Source organism: Nannobrachium achirus (genome assembly GCF_963921795.1).
Source record: "Nannobrachium achirus genome assembly, chromosome: 8".
Taxonomy (NCBI): domain Eukaryota; kingdom Metazoa; phylum Chordata; class Actinopteri; order Myctophiformes; family Myctophidae; genus Nannobrachium; species Nannobrachium achirus.
Window position 1 is genome coordinate 48,313,211 of NC_137817.1, and position 18,499 is coordinate 48,331,709.

General features: G+C 42.0%; 1 protein-coding gene across 6 annotated transcripts in view; it reads left to right on the forward strand.

Annotated features, from left to right (window-relative positions):
* The first annotated feature begins 6,099 nt into the window (after positions 1 to 6,099).
* The window catches only part of arap1 (ArfGAP with RhoGAP domain, ankyrin repeat and PH domain 1), a 132,995-nt gene continuing 120,595 nt past the window's right edge, over positions 6,100 to 18,499 (forward strand). For all 6 annotated transcript variants that reach the window (XR_013962261.1, XM_080731559.1, XM_080731562.1 and 3 more), the window contains exon 1: positions 6,100 to 6,235. The gene's annotated coding sequence lies outside the window, so the exon portion shown is untranslated. The remainder of the gene's footprint in view (positions 6,236 to 18,499) is intronic.

An 18,499-nucleotide genomic window follows, 5' to 3' on the forward strand; every position in this document is an offset into this window, starting at 1 on the left:
GATAGGGACACAAACCAGGGACGTGCTGGCCATTGGGAAAAGCGGGACAACTCCCGAACGGCCGGTTCATTCTCGGGCCGGTCCAGGCCGGGCCATTTGGAAAAGATTTAACTGTTTGCACAAAAGTAAAAATTAAACTGTTTGCACAAAAGTAGTGAAAACTTTTGTGTTTTTTTCACTAGTTTAAATCATTTTTTAAATGATAAATACAAAACAAACGGTTTTGGACATACAAGGTTTCCACCCGACAACAGCGAAATAAAGGCCTAATTCATGTAATTGACCCACTGGCTTGTCACTTGTCATGATCTGAAATGGCAAATCTTTGAGTAGCAGCAGCGCTATAGAGAGAGATCTCTCTCGATAGCGCGCAATGAGGACCTCTCAACTCTTTTTCCCGGGCTGAATCAGGGGCCCAGCATGTCCCTGACACAAACAGACAACTAAGGCCGGTGCCACGGAGCCACGCTGAAACCATACAAAATAAATACAGTAAATATCAGGCCCTGGATGATGAGATGGCCTATCTTGTCATTTTCAAACTGCTGGGGCATTTCACAAGGAGAAGGACAATGGCCTATCTTGTCATTTTCAGACTGCTGGGGCATTTCACAAGGAGAGGGACAACTATAGCATCGTTGCTTCCCTAAAGACAAAGCCAGGAGAACAACACAATAACAATAAAATGTAATGCTACCAGAATTCACCTCACATTGTCATATTATATCGACCTTCTCCTGCCACCTCATCTCCTTTACCCCCCCCCCCCCTCGCTCTCTCTCTCTCCATTCTGTCCATTCTCTTCTTATTGCTCCCATCTCCCCAGAGTCATTATATTGTCATCATCTTAACAGTTCATGTCGTTCATACAATGGTGGAAATTAACTAGTACATTTAACATGTACATTTACTCCAGTACTACAGTAGTCTGGATCCAGACCAGGGATGTGCAAAGAATGTTAGAGAGAGGCAGGGGCTGACATTTCTTTTTTTTATATAATTTTTATCCCACAATTTTGTAACCCATTTTTTCACCCAGTGCTAATTGCCTATGTAATCCTGGGCTCTGCTCTCCCTCTGCCAACCTGGGGAGGCAACGGACTGACCTCATGCTTCCTTCTATGCATGAGGAGTCCAAGTTGCTTCTTTTCACCTGACAGTGGAGATTTCCCTGGTTTGGACGTAGCGCGTGGAAGGAACACGTTATTCCAACCAGTTCCTTTCCCCTCCATCAGGCGCCCCGGCTGGCCAGGGGGAGGCATTATTGAGACCAGGATTACGTGCATGTTTTTGTGAGGGTATCAACCCTAGGAGACACGGGGAGAACATGCAAACTCCACACAGAAAGGCCCTATCGCCAACCCCACCTAGGGTGTGGGCGCTGATGACGCGGAGGAGGAACACGCCGCCAGTGCCCACAGCTTCCCCCGGCGGGAATCGAACCCAGGACCTTCTAGCTGTGAGGCGAAGCGCTAACCACTGCGCCACCGTGCCCCCTGGGGCTGACATTTCTAAAAGGGCCTTTTGGTGAAAATATCGAAGGCTCCAAGCTCACAACGCGTCGCGCTTGTGAGCTTGGATGTCGGCTATTTTCGGTGCTTGATACCACACTGAACTAAGCACGATCAATACTGGAGATGGGGCGTAACGGCATGGATTTCAACATAAGATGCCGCATTCAAGTTCAGTTTGGACAAGGCAATTCCCTTGAGCGCTGCCTTCAGGGTAATTGTGTATGGCATGGAAAGAGGGCATTTGCATTTCTTTCACCATAGTGAAAACAGCACTGATGGTCTGGAAAGGGCACTTTTTACAGACAGATGTCCTTTGATGTCTATGTGTAGACATGCCGGATCCAGACCAAAAAAATCGACTTCCTGGTGGTGTTATAATAGGCCGAGCTGAAGGATTTGGGGCGGAGGTTCTGCTCTGGCTGGGTGTGTGTGTGTGTGTGTGTGTGTGTGTGTGTGTGTGTGTGTGTGTGTGTGTGTGTGTGTGTGTGTGTGTGTGTGTGTACAGTTTCACTGCGAACGGCCCAATAGTGCCGGAGATTAGCTGGTCACAGACGGACAAACACACACACATGCATGCATGCATACATGCACGCACGCTTGGACAGGGTGCAAAACATAGTCTCTGCCACGCTTCGGGCTGGCGGATCGAGACAATGATCCTCATTTAACTCTGTACACTCTCTACAACATGGCACCTGTTTGTGTAACTGTTTACAATTCTGAGGTACTTTTACTTTCATTTCAATTTTCAATCGGCCTACTTTTCCTTAATTCTGCATAATGAGTATAAGCCTGCTTTTACGTTTGGCATTACTGTAAGTATATTTTGATGCCAATACTTTTGAACATAGGACAGAGTATTTTTGCATTGTGGTATATTCCTACTAGCCTACTGTACTTTCACTTAAAGGGATATTTCACTTTCAAAAAGACTTTTGGTAATTTTATCATCTAATCAGGCTTTTATGAACACCCTGAATCGTTTTTAATTAGCTTGATTGAATATTTAGATATTTGATGTAAATGTTACCAGGCCCTCCAGGCCCAGGCACTCTCCCCACACACACCCATTGTAACTCCATTTTAACCATGATAGATTCATTAAAAACACCCATAATCTTTTCTGGTGACTCATACTACCCTCCTAATATGTGAGCAGGCCGTATTTTTTCGATAACGTTTTTCATTTATTTTTAATAATTATTTTTTTGTATTTCATTTTTTCCATTTTCCCAAATAATTATTAAAAATAAATGAAAAAAGTTATAGAAAAAACATGGCCTGCCGGGTATTATGAGTCACCAGAAAAAAAATGGGTGTTTTTAATGAATCTATCATGGTTAAAATGAAGTTTGAAGTTACAATGGGTGTGTATGTGGAGAAAGGCCCTTCCACTGCTCCCTGTTGAAAGTGGAATATCCCTTTAAGTAAAAGGTACTTGAGTACTACTGTACTTCCACTTCCACCACTGAGTTCTTATTATTAATCTATGTAGCCTACCGCTTCTGGAGTGATGAAACAGGAAATGACATGTCGGCCTTTTTAACTCATCAGTAAGGCCCTCTCTAACAAGAAAGTAAGAAGAAGATGTGTTTGTTCAACATAACTCACGTTAGTGACTTCCAGTGTTCATTTCATGACCTCGAGCTATGTGGCAGGGGTATTGCACTCCTGGCAGGGTCACCCACACCGAACAGGCCGGCCGAAGGGTAGAGACCAGACAAAGAGTGATCCCACTGGCCCTCCAGGTTGGGGGTTGACAATCTGCTCCAGAAAAAAACACACAACATGTACAAGCTCCATTATTGCAGTTTCAAGAAAGAAGGAAAGAGATGAAGTAAGAAAGAAACACAAAGATCAGGTCAGATTTGTCAAAATGAGCTGTGTTAAATATGTATGTTACATATGGTGAGGTGCATGGTTAAAATAGCAGTGGATGTAATAATAGATTGAATTATTTAACTAGGCTATATCTAAAACACGTTGCGACACAACACGTTTTGTGAGCTTGTAGATCTGCTATTTTCAAAAGAATATTGGGAACAAAGTGAAAGATTTGAAATAGCCTATTTCTGAAATATTTTAACAACACAAATCTGGTACGGGGGTCCCTGGCACAGATGGGGGACTACAACAATACAATATAATATATACAAGCAACTTGACAAAAAAAATAAAAAAATAAAGACCTTATAATAAGCACACATGGCAGCACTGCAAGTAACACATTGAGGCACTTGGCACCGCCTTGTGGTTGTATTTATCATTACAGTAATACCAAATTTACTGGATTGTTACATTTTCTTTTAACATTTCTCTTGTTTTTGTTCATTTTATGCAAAGCACTTTGTTAGTTTTTAGTTGGTTTTGCTTTTAATCTATGTTTCCTGTTTGTTTGTTTTTCTGTTGTTTGTTTGTTTTTTGTCTTTTGATGTAAAGCATGCATGTTTTCTATGAAAGGTGACATAAACAAAGTGTATTATTATGGTTATTATGGCCTCTTGTGGTTGCTACAGGTCATTACAACGAACAGAAAATTTGCCTCAAGTGGAAGATAATAATATATGGTATTCGAAAGTAGCAGATCTACAAGAATCTACTACATTTAAAAAAAAAGGGGGGGGGGGGGGGAGAACGGAGCAGTAAGAAAAGAAAATATTTGCATAATATCCTAATTCTATAACTAAAAAATGCGATTGGATATTGCAAGCGTGGTTGCCTTGAGGCGAGTCACACTTGCAAATATCTCTGTATCTTGTCCCTATTCAAGCGGTGCTAACCATTCCGTCCTTGTCCCTTTTATGCCCATATATGGAGCTCCATGATGTCATCAATATTAAGCCCATATCTTGGAATGCCCATAGGCCTACTGTGTCAGTCTCATGTGGTCTATGATGTCAGACATCTATGATGTCAGTCATCTCCATATTTGGGAAAAGTTACATTTTTAATTAAAGTCAACGGTGCTAATAATGCCATCCTTGTCCCTTTTATTCCCATATGGAGATCCATGATGTCATCAATATTACGCCCATATCTTGGAATTCCCATACATGGACATACTGTGTATAGTCTCTAAGTCTCATGTGGTCTATGATGTCAGACATCTATGATGTCAGTCATCTCCATATTAATTTAATTAAACGTTATAATATAACGTATCTCTTAGCGAAATGCAAGGAATCGATTCCCGATGAAGCTTGTCGATTTGACACACCACAGGGGCAATACACTAAATAGGGACGCCATGAATAATGTGGAGAAAAAATGGGAACCCCCCCCCCCCCCCCTCAAGAGAAGATTTATGCTAAATGAAATTCAAACTATTCAAAAATGTCCAATTATATAGATAATATAAAATAGCAGATGTACAAGCTTGAAGTGACGCACTATGAGCTTGCTATCTTTGAATAGCCAACACATAGATGAGATTGTTAAAATCATTATGATGTTAACTATACTTTTTAGCCCTGAGGGTCCCCGGATCCCACTTTGAGCACCAATGTGCTAAATGTGATAAATATTTCCACATAGAAAGCCTAAACATGCTGAAAGACCTCTCGATGGCGACAAAGACAAAGACTTGTGCAGGAAATGGTGAAATCTTTCAGAGGATGAGGCAGTAAAAAATCTGGTCATTTTATAGGAGAATGTGACTATTAGTATTACATTGGTTCTCAAAGGTTTGGTCCAGGGGCCATTGAGGGGGTTCCTGGGGGGCCAAAACTAAAACGTTTGTAAAAACTTTTCTGTGGTCTAGCCTACTTCTACTAGTATTGTATTGTATTGTATTGTATTGTATTGTATTGTATTGTATTCTTACACTACAGTATATTATATCAATACAGATCATACACATTAACTGATAGCCTAAATGATGATGTAGGCCTATTATTATGCTTATATTTACCCAAGTAAAAATCAACCCTAGATTGGTTTGAGCTGTTTTATGATGATATTGTTTGCCTAGTATCCTGTGTTTTTCATTGAATGTTTAAATGAATTGAGTGCATCCCAATGCAAACAAGCCTATAGTAGCCTATACAGATTTCTTGTGGTGTTTATCCTTTCAGTTGACCTTGTCAGTGTACTGTCCTGTACCCTTTTCTATTAATAAAGTCTTCAATCAATCAGCACCTGCAACTAATTAGGCAACACCATTCATGGCCATTCACTCCTGCATAATACGTAGATATAGCTAGGTCTACTCATAATAGTATATTTTGGGCATTATGGTCAGTGGTTCTCAAAGAAGTGGATTCCAGGGATTCTTTAGTTTTCTTTTCAGGTCAACCTGTAACTTACAGTGTACAAATGGTACCAAATGGACCCCCATTTGTACACTGTCAAAGTTTAAATGGAGACCTTTCAAATGTCAAAGTTGGCCGAACCACTGGCCTATGTATATATTTGGTGATTTTGTACTTTCAATGTGTGTGTGTGTGTGTGTGTGTGTGTGTGTGTGCGTGTGTGCGTGTGTGCGTGCCTGCGTGCGTGCGTGCGTGTGTGTGTGTGTGTGTGTGTGTGTGTCGGTCACGTCACGTGAGCACCGTGCGGAAGTTTTGGGGAGGTTTTGTGTGTCTTCCTCCACCAGACTGACTGAGTGGAAGCTGAAGTTGCTGATCTGCATCAGAACATGAACGTTACGATAGATCCGCTGCTGCTACACTTCTTTATCACTTCCACACGGAATCAACACTTTACAACAGCTGAGAACTAAGGTACGTGCTTTTTAATTAATCCCCGTGAATTTACACTTTTCATTATTCTTTTACCCCCGCTCTTTCATTTAAATAAATGTGAGTTAAACAACAAGCCCGAGTAACTACAGAGAAACAACTAAAGTGAAGTGGCATTCATTCACACGGCAACACTGTCTGTCGCCAGACATAACGTTAATGATGTGTTCACTTTCGGTGCCCTGTTCATTTTGTTGACCTGTTGCGTTGAACATTTTTAAACCGACGCAAAATTCGCGATCGCTGCTTTAATAGTTAGATTTTTCTACAATGACGATTGATCGGAAGCCTTTCGTTTTTCTAAAAGTCCGGGGTTCTGCTTTTTTGCTTTTGTAACAAAAAAACCACGCAATCTGTGTGTGTCCTCACACCACATGCACGCTGATTTTGACAGCAGTCCTCCTGCAGGCTAGTTGGCAGCCAGCAGACAGCCAGGCTTGTTTGTTTTTCTCAGCTCCCGTTATGTTAGTAGGAGAATGCAGCTCTGGAATGAATGCTGCTGCTGCATGACGCGCTTGTTTACCCCCACAGAAGGATAGCAGTGTTTCTCAAACTTTCAAATTTCAAGGTCTGCCCCTTAACTCTGACAGCGTACAAATGGAACCAAATGGACCCGTTATTTGGTTCCATTTGTACACTGTCAGAGTTACAGACTTGTAAGGGTCAATTTAGACCCCCTAAAGCAGGGGTCTTCAACGTTTTCAGGCCAAGGAGCAAGGACCCCTTAGTTGAGAGAGAGATGAAGCAGGGACACCCCCACAACCTTTTCATAGATTCTGTATAGTTTCAAAACTTTCATCGTTTGACAGCAATGTATTTTGGATTCATGTGAATTTGTGTTTTCAGATATTACTTGAGCCGTCATTACCTAATAAACTTGACCTTTTACTTAGTCTTCTCTTTTTACCCTCTACACCAAACCTTTGCCAAAAATAGCCGATCTATGCCTTGTGAGCTTGTAGATCTGCTATTTTTGGCTACAGGTCTCAGAATATGGACAGTTTGGACACTAGTGTTCAAGTTGTTAATATAAAAAGGATTTGAAGATTTGGAGGACCCCCTGTAGTAGCTCTGAGGACCCCCTAGGGGTCCCGGACCCCGGACCCCCTGTTGAAGACCTCTGCCCTAAAGGAACCCACAGAGTCCCTGGAATCCAGAGTGTAGCATTCAGTCTGATATGATCAGTGCATGGTGGAAAAAGTACTCAAAATGTAATTAGTTACTTTCCACCACTGAGGAGAATGGGGTTGGAATGAATGCTGCTGACGCTTGTTTACCCCCACAGGACGACTATTGCAGCATTCAGTCTGATTATGATATGATTTGACCACTTCCTGAGTTCCTTTTTGATCTTAGAGCTGATTGCTGCTGGTGTTGTTGCGTGTATGCAGCAGTTATAGCAGACTCACAAACTTGTAGATCTGCTCTTGGGCAGGCTTTAGTTGTTCTCAAAACTTTTCATGCCTAGAAGGACCCTCATACCCGACAAATGTGTTCATTTATTTTAACCAAATGGACCTGTAAAGGCATACATGGGCAACTTGCTGGTGATGCTGCTTATTGCTGAATTGTGTAACATTTAATTTGAAGTGGTGAAGATATCTGGCCGATTGTGTGTGTGTGTGTGTGTGTGTGTGTGTGTGTGTGTGTGTGTGTGTGTGTGTGTGTGTGTGTGTGTGTGTGTGTGTGTGTGTGTGTGTGTGTGTGTGTGTGTGTGTGTGTGTGTGTGTGTGTGTGTGCGCGCGCGCGGGGCTGCTGATGATAATCTATCATTCTCTCACACACACACACACACACACACACACACACACACACACACACGAGATCATGTGAATGCAAAGTACAGTAAACCCGTACACGTAGGCCTATTTCAGATGTAGTTAGGTCATTGTAGAGAGACAGGAAACCACAGACAGAAAGACCCTACTGAGCATATTTCTGGCTAAAAATGAAAGTGTTTTAGACGTCTTAAGCTTGAGATTAGACATTGAACTTTCACTTGTAGACCAATTTTAGACCGACGTCTAATATCCGACTCACTGGGAGAGGAGGGATGTGTGTGGACTTGGACTCCAACCCAGGACCTCATCACATCATATTTTTGTTTATTTGATAGGAACACGGAGCACATTAATGAATGTTCATGATATGAGATAACTGAGCCACCGGCCACTCCGGCCTGCTTTTAAAATAATGATACAGTTGTTCTAGATCAGGGGTTTTCAAAGTGGCTGACGGGGCACCCTGGGGTGCCGTGACGGCAGTCCAGGGGTGCTGCGAGATAATTTGATAATATTTGGAATTTATTTGGACAGTGGACACTTGAAAAAATATTTAGTATCATTTTAAACATGAATGTACAAACGTATTTTCAGTCAGTTCTAACCAAATTGGCTATTATCTCAACGTTTTCCTCGCAACATAATCACTAAAATATCGTCACTGTCGGGCAGAAACCTTGTATCTCCAAGTTTCAAATGTGTACGTCTTTTGGTAAAGCAAAGAAATGCTTCATCATACAAGACTGTCGCACAAAACTAGTGAAAACAGCCGATCTACAAGCACACAACGCCTCACATCGTGAGGCGTTGTGTGCTTGTAGATCTGCTGTTTTCACTAGTTTAGTGCATTTTATAGATGATAAATAGAAAACGAATGGTTTTGGACATACATTACAAGGTTTCCACTCGACAACGACGATATGCTATAAATATAAGGTGCTGGGAGTGAAAATTATAATGTAGGGGTGCCTCGGATTAAAAAAAATATTTATGGGAAGCCCTGCTTTATAGGCTGTGAGTGAGCAGGTCAGAGATGGATAGAACTTGGCTTAATTTGTAAACAACAATTAGTACTTGTTTAAAAATCGATTCTGTATTGAACGGGGAGCCAATAAGTGATGTAAGTTTCAGAGTAATTTGTTCATCAGCGTTTTTTCTTCTTGTCCCAGTGGGATGCTTGGCTTCAGGCAGCATTTTTAATGACTGCTGGAGTCGTTTCCAACAGTATTTGGGGGGAATTACAAGGCATTACAGTAATCCAACCTGTTGGAGATGAATACATGGACCAGGTTCTTTTTTTAGAGGCAGACAGAGATCGTATGAAGTTTCTAACTTTGGCAATGGTTTTGAAAGCTCACAGCATGTCTTATCCATGTCGGAGCCCGACGGTTGTACGACCAAGTGTAAACCATGCTTGTTTCAACCATATTCCTCCAAATGAATATGTATTTGGCCAATAGTATTTTTTGTGCTTGGCTGCGGACCCCATCTGAAAACATTATGTGACAGGTACCCCCATACAAGATCTGTGTTGTTGTTCAAAAACTTCAATTGTTTCAAAAATATTCCAAATGTTCACATTTTCTTTTCAAGATTCATTGAAAATAGCTACTACAAGCTCACAATGTGACACTTCATGAATTTGTACTGTAGATCACTATTTTCAAATTCAAGTGGCTTAATCTTGATGGAATATTATTAACACATTTCTTTGGGACCCACTGGAACCCCCTTAAAGCAGTGGTTTGCAACCAGTGGTCCTTGAGGGGGTTCCAGGTGGTCCCCAGCTAAATGATGGAGAGTTGGTAACCAAATGGACCCTTATAGAGCTTTAACTGTTGTTGGTTTCATTTTACGCTGTCAGGGTTATTGTTAAACATTTGCGTTACTTAATCTACAATAAGTCTACACAATTGAGAATGTAGAAGAACTGTTATTTTTAATGTTTGCCTGTTTTCTTCCTATGGTACCAACATCAATACAGCATGGAATTGTGGACAAAATCTTCATCCAACGCCAACAAAATATTCTGCGAGGATAAATCTCATCAAAAAGTGATCAGTGGCTCAAATGCAGAATAAATAAGGGTTGAAAACAGGGGCATAGTTCTGCCGATTTAAAATGACTCCAATACGGAAGTAAAACCTTCTATGTTTGGCCGCTAGTTGCGCTGTTTCCCCCCCTCCGGCCGATCGCAAAAAGAATTGTCCTCCATTGGATCCCATTCATTTTCCCCTTTCGTTTTCTAACCTTAATTAACATTTTCATGAATACTGTATGGTTCCTATCGCTAGTTAAAAATTGCCTTTCAATCACCATTATGTGGTCCAATGTATTTTAAAATAAATGATAAAGTTGCGGGGGGGGGGGGGGGGGGGGCGTGTGGCCAACTAAACTGATACCAGTCGGCTGTGTTCTTCTTCGTGTGCTGTATTTCGGGAGGCTCCGACCACATTCTCCCATGTATCCCTGCTGTTGCACGTGACCGTTGGCAGCCAATAGCATCTCTGATGCCTTTACAATTCTATGATGGCGACACCCATTCCAAGGGGTGAGGAAAGAGCCATTTGCGCTGCATAGAAACCAATGGCTTCGCATCGTCCATATTTTTCTACAGTCTATGGTTGAAAACCACTGCCTTAAAATACCCCTGGGGGTCCTCGGACCCCACTTTGAGAACCACTGCTTTATTCTCATCGTCTTAGTAAGTACTCCATCTGCACTGCAGTGCACGGACTGTCTGTCCCCTTGTTTTGTCTGAAGTAGGGCTGTCACGATATGACATTTTACATGACGATTAATTGTCTCTCAAATAATTGGCGATTAACGATTTAATTGTGTTTTTGTCGTTGACAATTAGATTTCTGTTTGGCTTGTAGGCTTTGAAATTGCACATGGCAGATATGACGCGTAACCTAAATATACAAAGAAATGAAGGACATATTTCACGACTTTACACTTTAAAAAGAACATTGATAGTGGAAGCTCACAACGTGTCGATGTAGATCAGCTATTTTAAAAATGTTTTTCAAAATAGTAAAAAAGGCAAAGAAGTTTAGGGATAAGGGGTAAGGCATGGATGTAAATTGGGCCCTTAGTGTCCTGTATTTGGACCTCTAATAGTATGATGATGTCACAGTCATCTTAGTTCATTTTGGAGTTGGACTCTGAAGGAAGCAGCACAGTTTTTAAATCTGTGGAACAGATTACATTAAAGACGTGCGATTGTCCTGAGACATTCAGGCGACCTAGGCGACCTATTTGCCGATTGGCTGTCGCATGTCACATGGTAACCAAGCTAGTTTCATGATTGGGAGCGGCCAGAGCAGTATAATCAGAGAGTGGTGTCACCGCGGACACGCAACTCTCCATTCTAGGGCTCTGGGAGCGGCCTTGCGCTGTTCTTCTTCTCGAGTTTGGAAAAAAAGGATCCGTTCCGTTTGTCACATTGTTATGATCGTAAAACTATCTAGTTTTAACGTTCAGAACGTTTTCTTTTTGAACAATAAAAACATTGACAGCCAGGGGGAAAGAAATCCATGAAGGACACGGAATGCAATCGTTCACTCGCCGTTGGAAAATTGACATATATTAGACTATTCTGGATGTGTGGCTAACGGCTAACGCTAACGTTAGCTAGCGCTAGCTGCAGGCTAACGCTAGATAGCGCTAGCTGCAGGCTAACGCAGGCATGTTATACACAATTACTCATGGAATAAAACGGCGACCCAACTCGGAATGCAATCGTTCACTCGCCGTTGGAAAATTGACTTAGACTATTCTGGATGTTTGGCTAACGGCTAACGCTAACGTTAGCTAGCGCTAGCTGCAGGCTAACGCTAGCTAGCGCTAGCTGCAGGCTAACGCACGAGTCACGGTGTGTAATAAATTCACTTCAACCTCGTGTTGAGCAGTTAAACCTATTTGCTACGTACGTCTACAAAAACGTTCATATTTCAAAGATAAAGTGCTTACTGAAGTCTCACAGATGTCACAGTATGGTACGCTCAAGCAGAATTACCTGTATCTTTCGTATTGTTTAATAAACAGCATTTTAATCCGATCAGACGTCATTTTCTGTTGTTTTTCAGCCATGCGACCCCATCGGTTGCGAGGTGTACTGCACTTAGATACATTAATACCTTTTGAAGGAAACGACGACCGATCGGATTAAAATGCTCCTCTTTAAATAATACGATCATTACGGGACATTCTGCTGGAGCGTACCCTATGGTGACATCCGTGAGCCTTCACTAAGCAATTTATCTTTGTAATCTGACCGTTTGTGTAGACGTACGTAGCAAATTTGTTAAACTGCTCAACAGCAGATTGTGTTGAATTCACGGTTGGCGCAGCGTAGTGTCTTTACATTTAGCCCAATAATGCTAATCTACAAAGCAATAACTGATTGATTGATTGAAGAATTTATTAGAAGTTTGCAATAGAAAAAAGTACAGTTTCATGACAGTACAAATCACTGGTACAAGGTCAACTAGAGATCCTAGAAAGCCGAGGCTTATTTCCACAGGAACCACACTTTAAGTATCTCATATAACATTGAAAGACAGACGGGAATGGTCGATAGTGTGTGGGGTTGGCTAACTAGCTAGTACATGCTAACAGGGTTTTTTTCTTTCTTTAATTTTCCTATTTCCTTTTCTGACGAAAATACGCAACCCTTTTTTGACTGATATTATATGATCAAACGGCGTATGTAGACATGTCCGTTCCAACGGTTAATGCGAACCACTTGTTTACTCAATTGGGTATTTTGTTTACGGCGAATTCTATTGCGCCTGTGGTATGCTAATATGCGCTGTTTCTTTCTCTCCGTACATGACGATTACGTTACGGCGGTTTAGTTAAGTGTTAGAGAGCGATCGAATGCTTTGCACTTTATGATGACATGATTGTAGTCGAGACTTCTCGACATGTTTTCGTTGTTTTTATACTTCATCTTCTTACGATGTGGCTCTAATATGCTGATAGCCTGAGTTGGTTGTTTGTTTTTGGTCGGTGGCCGCCATTGTGTGCCTCTGACAGGATGGACCAAACTGTGAACTCTGAACTCTGAACCACGCTCGACCTATGCGCTCGACAATTAATGGTTCTACGCTGCCTCTGCCGGCTGGGAGGTGGTATCACTACTATTTTTGTTACTTTTTCTTTTTTGGTTGTAACAGCAGCCTCTCTCGACTGGCAGGCCTTACTTTATTTTACAACTGACTCATGGACATTAGTTTTTTTTTCTTTTTTTACCTTTTAGATAAATATGTCGCCACATAGCACCTTCCCTCTGGGATTATATAACCTATTATGTTTTTATTTTGTTTTTTTTTATTTCTGATGTCTGGGGGCTGCCTTTTGGGACCCGGTGGCAGTCCAGTATTGGGGCGTCTGGTTGGGCAGGTTAAACTTCCTGTCCACCACCATGGAGCACTACCTTCATGGTGCATTCGGCTTGGCCGGGCGCTCCAACGAGCACAATTGGCTGTGTTTGTGGGAGGGAAGTCGATTGGGGAGGAGGAACAGATTTTGTCTCTGCATTAACGGTTCCCACAGTGGTCAGGGCGCCTGTTCAGAGAGGGGTGGAACCGGGGAGGATAGCGTGTACCTCCACATGCGTTACGCCCCCCTGGTGAAGCTCCTTAATGTCAGGTGAAAAGAAGATGGTGGCATGACGGATCGGGTATCGGAGGAGACCCGTTGTTGTCTTTACCCTCCCAATGACTACTGTGGGGATTAGCAGGGATAGGTCTTAACGTAGAGTATGGGGATGGGGGAATTGGCTTGACACTAAATTGGGTATATGGAGGGAAAACATGTTTTCTTTTATTATCTCTTAAGGGCAGGGTTTCTCTTCCTTACAACTGAATGTGTACGTACCGTGATCGCCTCAGATCTTGTGTTATTTTGTACCAATGATTATTGTGATTGGAATGTGATTTGGGGTGCCATCACTATGTGTGTACCTGCCTCATTGTGACATTGTACCTTAATAATAAAAAAGATTTGAAAAGAAAGACAGACGGATAGAACATAGTACTTTATCTAACTTTAACTAAAGTTTAAAACATACATAAACCACTTTAGCCCTATGTTATACCAAGGCTTTTTGAAAATAGCCGATCTACAAGCTCAACGCATTGCGGTGCGACGCGTTGTGAGCTTTTAGATCTGCTATTTTCAAACATTTTGTACTTTTACTTTTGGTACTTTAAGTACATTTGGATACCAATACTTTTGTACTTTTACTCAAGTACATTTTTAATTCTGGACTTTTACTTGTAACAGAGTGATTCTACATTGCAGAATTGATACTTTTACTTAATTATAAAAATGTAGGTACTTTTTCCACCACTGTGTAAACGTTTGTGTTCTCATGCCAATAAAGCTTCTTTGAATTGAAGATTGAATTGAAGATTGCTCCCCATGTGGCGGAGTACACAATAATGGTAAATAAAGTAGCTTACTCTAAAATAATCCATCCATCCATCCATCCATCTTCAACCGCTTATCCAGCATCGGGTCACTGGGGTAACAGTTCCAACTGAGATTTCTAGAGTTCCTTAATAATAATAATTAAAATAAACAATACTAATGATTATAATTGCGACCGTCGCAGTTACTATGAAAACCTCCACCGCCTGTCTGTCCGTCAGTCTGTCTGTCTGTCACGTCACATCACACTTTTTTGCCCCTATCCATGTGAAATTTTCCACACACAATCCTTGTCTGCCAATCCACAACCTCCACCCTTCCAGGGACCCCCGCAGCTCCAGGGACCCCCGCCAAATTTTTTAAAACACATTTTTGAATACTGCTCCTACAGTTTTTGCCCTAAAATCACACAAATCGCTACACAGTATGTCTACACTTATCTCATCGACATGGATCTGTCCCATATAGCGCCACCATCAGGTCGATTTTTTAACACATTTTTGGACCTAAACTTTTTTTTTTCTAAATTTCTTTTTTCAAACTTTTTTTTTTTTTCAAAAGTTTTTTTTTTTCAAACTTTTTTACACTAACGTCAACACACCAATCCACAGATTGTATATTGACTGTGTGTCAATTCTTGTTTTTCTTGACCGTGTGCTTAATTGACATTGTACTAGTTTTTCCATAGTGAAGCCTTTGCAAATGTCCTCTTCCGAAGTATACAATGCGTTGCGTCGCGTTGTGAGCTTGGTGGAATCGGCTATTTTCAGTACTCGATACCACATTAAACTAAGCATTAAAAAGGCAATACTGGAGATGTGGCGTAACGGCATGGATTTCTACACAGTGAGGGCAATTCTTTCAACATGGTGTTCAAGTTCAGGAGAGTTTGGACAAGTCTAGAAGACCTGTCTAGGACCAGTCAGACAGGTGCTCTTTAATGGCAGTTTTGAAGGAGGGTAGGGAGTCACACTTTTTGATGGCTGGTGGTAGGGGATTCCACATTTTAGTGGCATAATAGTAGAATGAATTAATCCCCATGTTTGTGCCGAATCTGGGGTGGGGGGAGGAGATCAGCGGAGCTCCCTCTGGTGTCGTGCCCGTGGGTGTTTCGATCGAGCTGTCACAATTATTACATAATCGTCTAATCGTGATTATTTGACATAATCGTGATTATTTTTCATAATCGTCATAATCGTTTCCATGTCAAAAATAGTGGAAATAGCAGATCTGCAAGCTCACATGCGACGCGTTGTGAGCTTGTAGATCGGCTATTTCCACTATCAATGTTCTTTTTTAAGTATAAAGTTGTCAAATATGTCAGTAATTTATTTGTATATTTTCTGTGTCATATCTACCATATGCAACTTCAAAGCCTAAAAGCCAAACAGAAATGTAATTATCAACGACAAAAACACAATTAAATCGCTAATCGCCAATTATTTGAACTAGAAGCTCGGCCGCCCGAATGACAATTAATCGTCATGTAAAATGTCATATCGTGACACCCTAGTTTCGATCGAGCTATATCTGATTCAAATCGGCCTAAAGATAGGCAGACCTAGTAGATCTGATTTGGGCTGCCAGTCTGAACACGTATAGCCATAGTCTCTTTAGGCCAGTGTTCATGGCTGAGTCAATCTGTAATGAACTGGGGAAGAGGAACTGGCTTCATGTCCTCGGGGCACGTCAGGCAGGCAGGGGCGTCACACCAAATTCTGGGCCCTGGGTACAAGGATTCACTGCGGGCCCCCCATGAATGTTAACTATTGAAAAATAGCAGATATACAAGCTCACAGCGTGGCACCGAGTGCCGCGCTGCGAGCTTGTAGATCTGCTATTTTTAGAAAAATCGTGAAAATGTGTGCCAAGAAACCTATGTTTCCATGTCAGTGATGCTCAAACCTTTTCATGTGAAGGACCCCCCCATCTCAAAATATTTAGTTCCAGGGACCCCCCAGAAGCAAAATTTGAGTTACAAATGTTCACTTAAAAAAGACATATGTTCAAAGATTTGTGCACATTTTCACGACTTTTCAAAAATAGCAGATCTACAAGCTCGCAGCGCGGCACTCGGTGCCGCGCTGTGAGCTTGTATATCTGCTATTTTTCAATAGCTAAAGTTACTAGGGCCCCTCCACCTTGGGCCCTGGTAACTCAGTCCCACTTTCCTACCCCTTGTGACGCCCCTGCAGGCAGGAGCATGCAGTCATGATTAACAACACAACACACAATAAATCACTGGAGCCGCGATGAAAAGTGAACTCATGATAAAATGATTAGCCACAGTTTCTTATGCATCCGTCAGCTTATAAATCACGTCTCAGGGTTGTGACTGGGGTAAAGAGCAAAGTAAAAGGCCAAAGGAAGGAGGGCTGCTGCATCAGCTGTTTTTTTAACTTCCTCTTCTTATATTAAATTTAGCTAGTGGGCGGATGGTGGGACGCCACGACGAACGCGCAAAAGAACATGTCACACCGCCCTGAAAAAGATGTGAATGGCCTCAATGTCTATTTTTAGATGACATATGTACAGTCAGTATTACGTATGTTTGTTTCCCAGAGAGGCTCTGCCTGATGACCATAGGCCATAATATCTCCCCCCAGCCAATGGGTAATTCTCCTTTAGGCTAGTGGATAAGATGTTTCAGCTTTTGCGTCCCTTTCTACCCGGGTTTGAATCCCGGGCGTTCATTACGCCACGTGTTACATCCTAAACGTATCTGAAGACCACTTGACACTGGGCTTTCTAGGTGTGAAGAATGAGTAGCTCCCCTGGACATCTTTTTTTTTTTTTATTATTATTATTCATTATTTTTTTATGCCTTTATTGACAGACAGTAGATGGAGTAGATTGGGGGAGAGACGGGGAGAGACACGCAGCAAACATGGGTTGGGCTCGGGAATCGAACCAGCGACCCGCTGCAGGCTACACAAAGCCTTTTTATATGTGCCTAGACCAGTAGGCCATCGGGGGCACGCTCCCCTGGACATCTACTGTAGTTTTATTTGTGTTTTCCTTTATTAAACCATGTACATTTCTGTTATTACATCTAGTTAACTGCCTCATCCCACTGCTAGTTTAGCCACCCACCAGGTGTACTGTATATATCATCATGCAACATGTATACAGTATTTCACACTGACTGCTTTGAGAGCTTGTAAATTGGCTATTTTTTGCTAAAGTTCTCCTCAGAATAGGGATGCAAGGGTTCAAGTTGTTCATTGAAGATAATGATCCTATCACACAAAGATTTGGTGGCCCCCCGTAGTAACTCAAAGGACCCCCTAGGGTTCCCGGACCCCCTGTTGAAGACCCTTGCTGTATATAATGTCACAAATGCTGAGAATGACTGTAAACTCACTAAGGATACATTTTGTTTGCCATATGCAGTACTAGTCTAAACATGTCATGACCCGGCCTGGGAGGCAACTGACTTTGAACATCAAGTCAATTTGTTTTAATAGAGTTGCTTTATAGTGTTTAGGGTTTGTCCTGGGTTAGATGTGGTGTTGAGCAGTGATAATGTGGCCACAGAAAGGCCCTGTCTGCATGTGAAACTGTGCACCAGCCCAGAAAGAGGATGTAGGGTGTGTACACACACACGCACGCACACACACACACACACACACACACACACACACACACACACACACACACACACACACACACACAAGATGGTGGTCCATTCCGGGCAGGACTGAGTCACTTCGATTTAAATTGAAAGGGGGTCGCAGTGGGTTGAGCACATAAAAAAACTGGTGGTGGGTGTGTGAGTCATGTCCGTGTGTGTGTGTGAGAGAGAGTGTGTGTACTTACTTACTTATCCACAGAAACGGAGTGATCGAAAGGGGGGCAGAATCTTCTAAAGCAGGGGTCTTCAACAGGGGGTCCTCAGAGTCAGAGTTACTACAGGGGGTCCTCCAAATCTTTGATTGATCTTTTTTTATATTTACCACTTGAACCATAGCGTCCATATTCTGAGAACTGTAGCCAAAAATAGCAGATCTACAAGCTCACAACG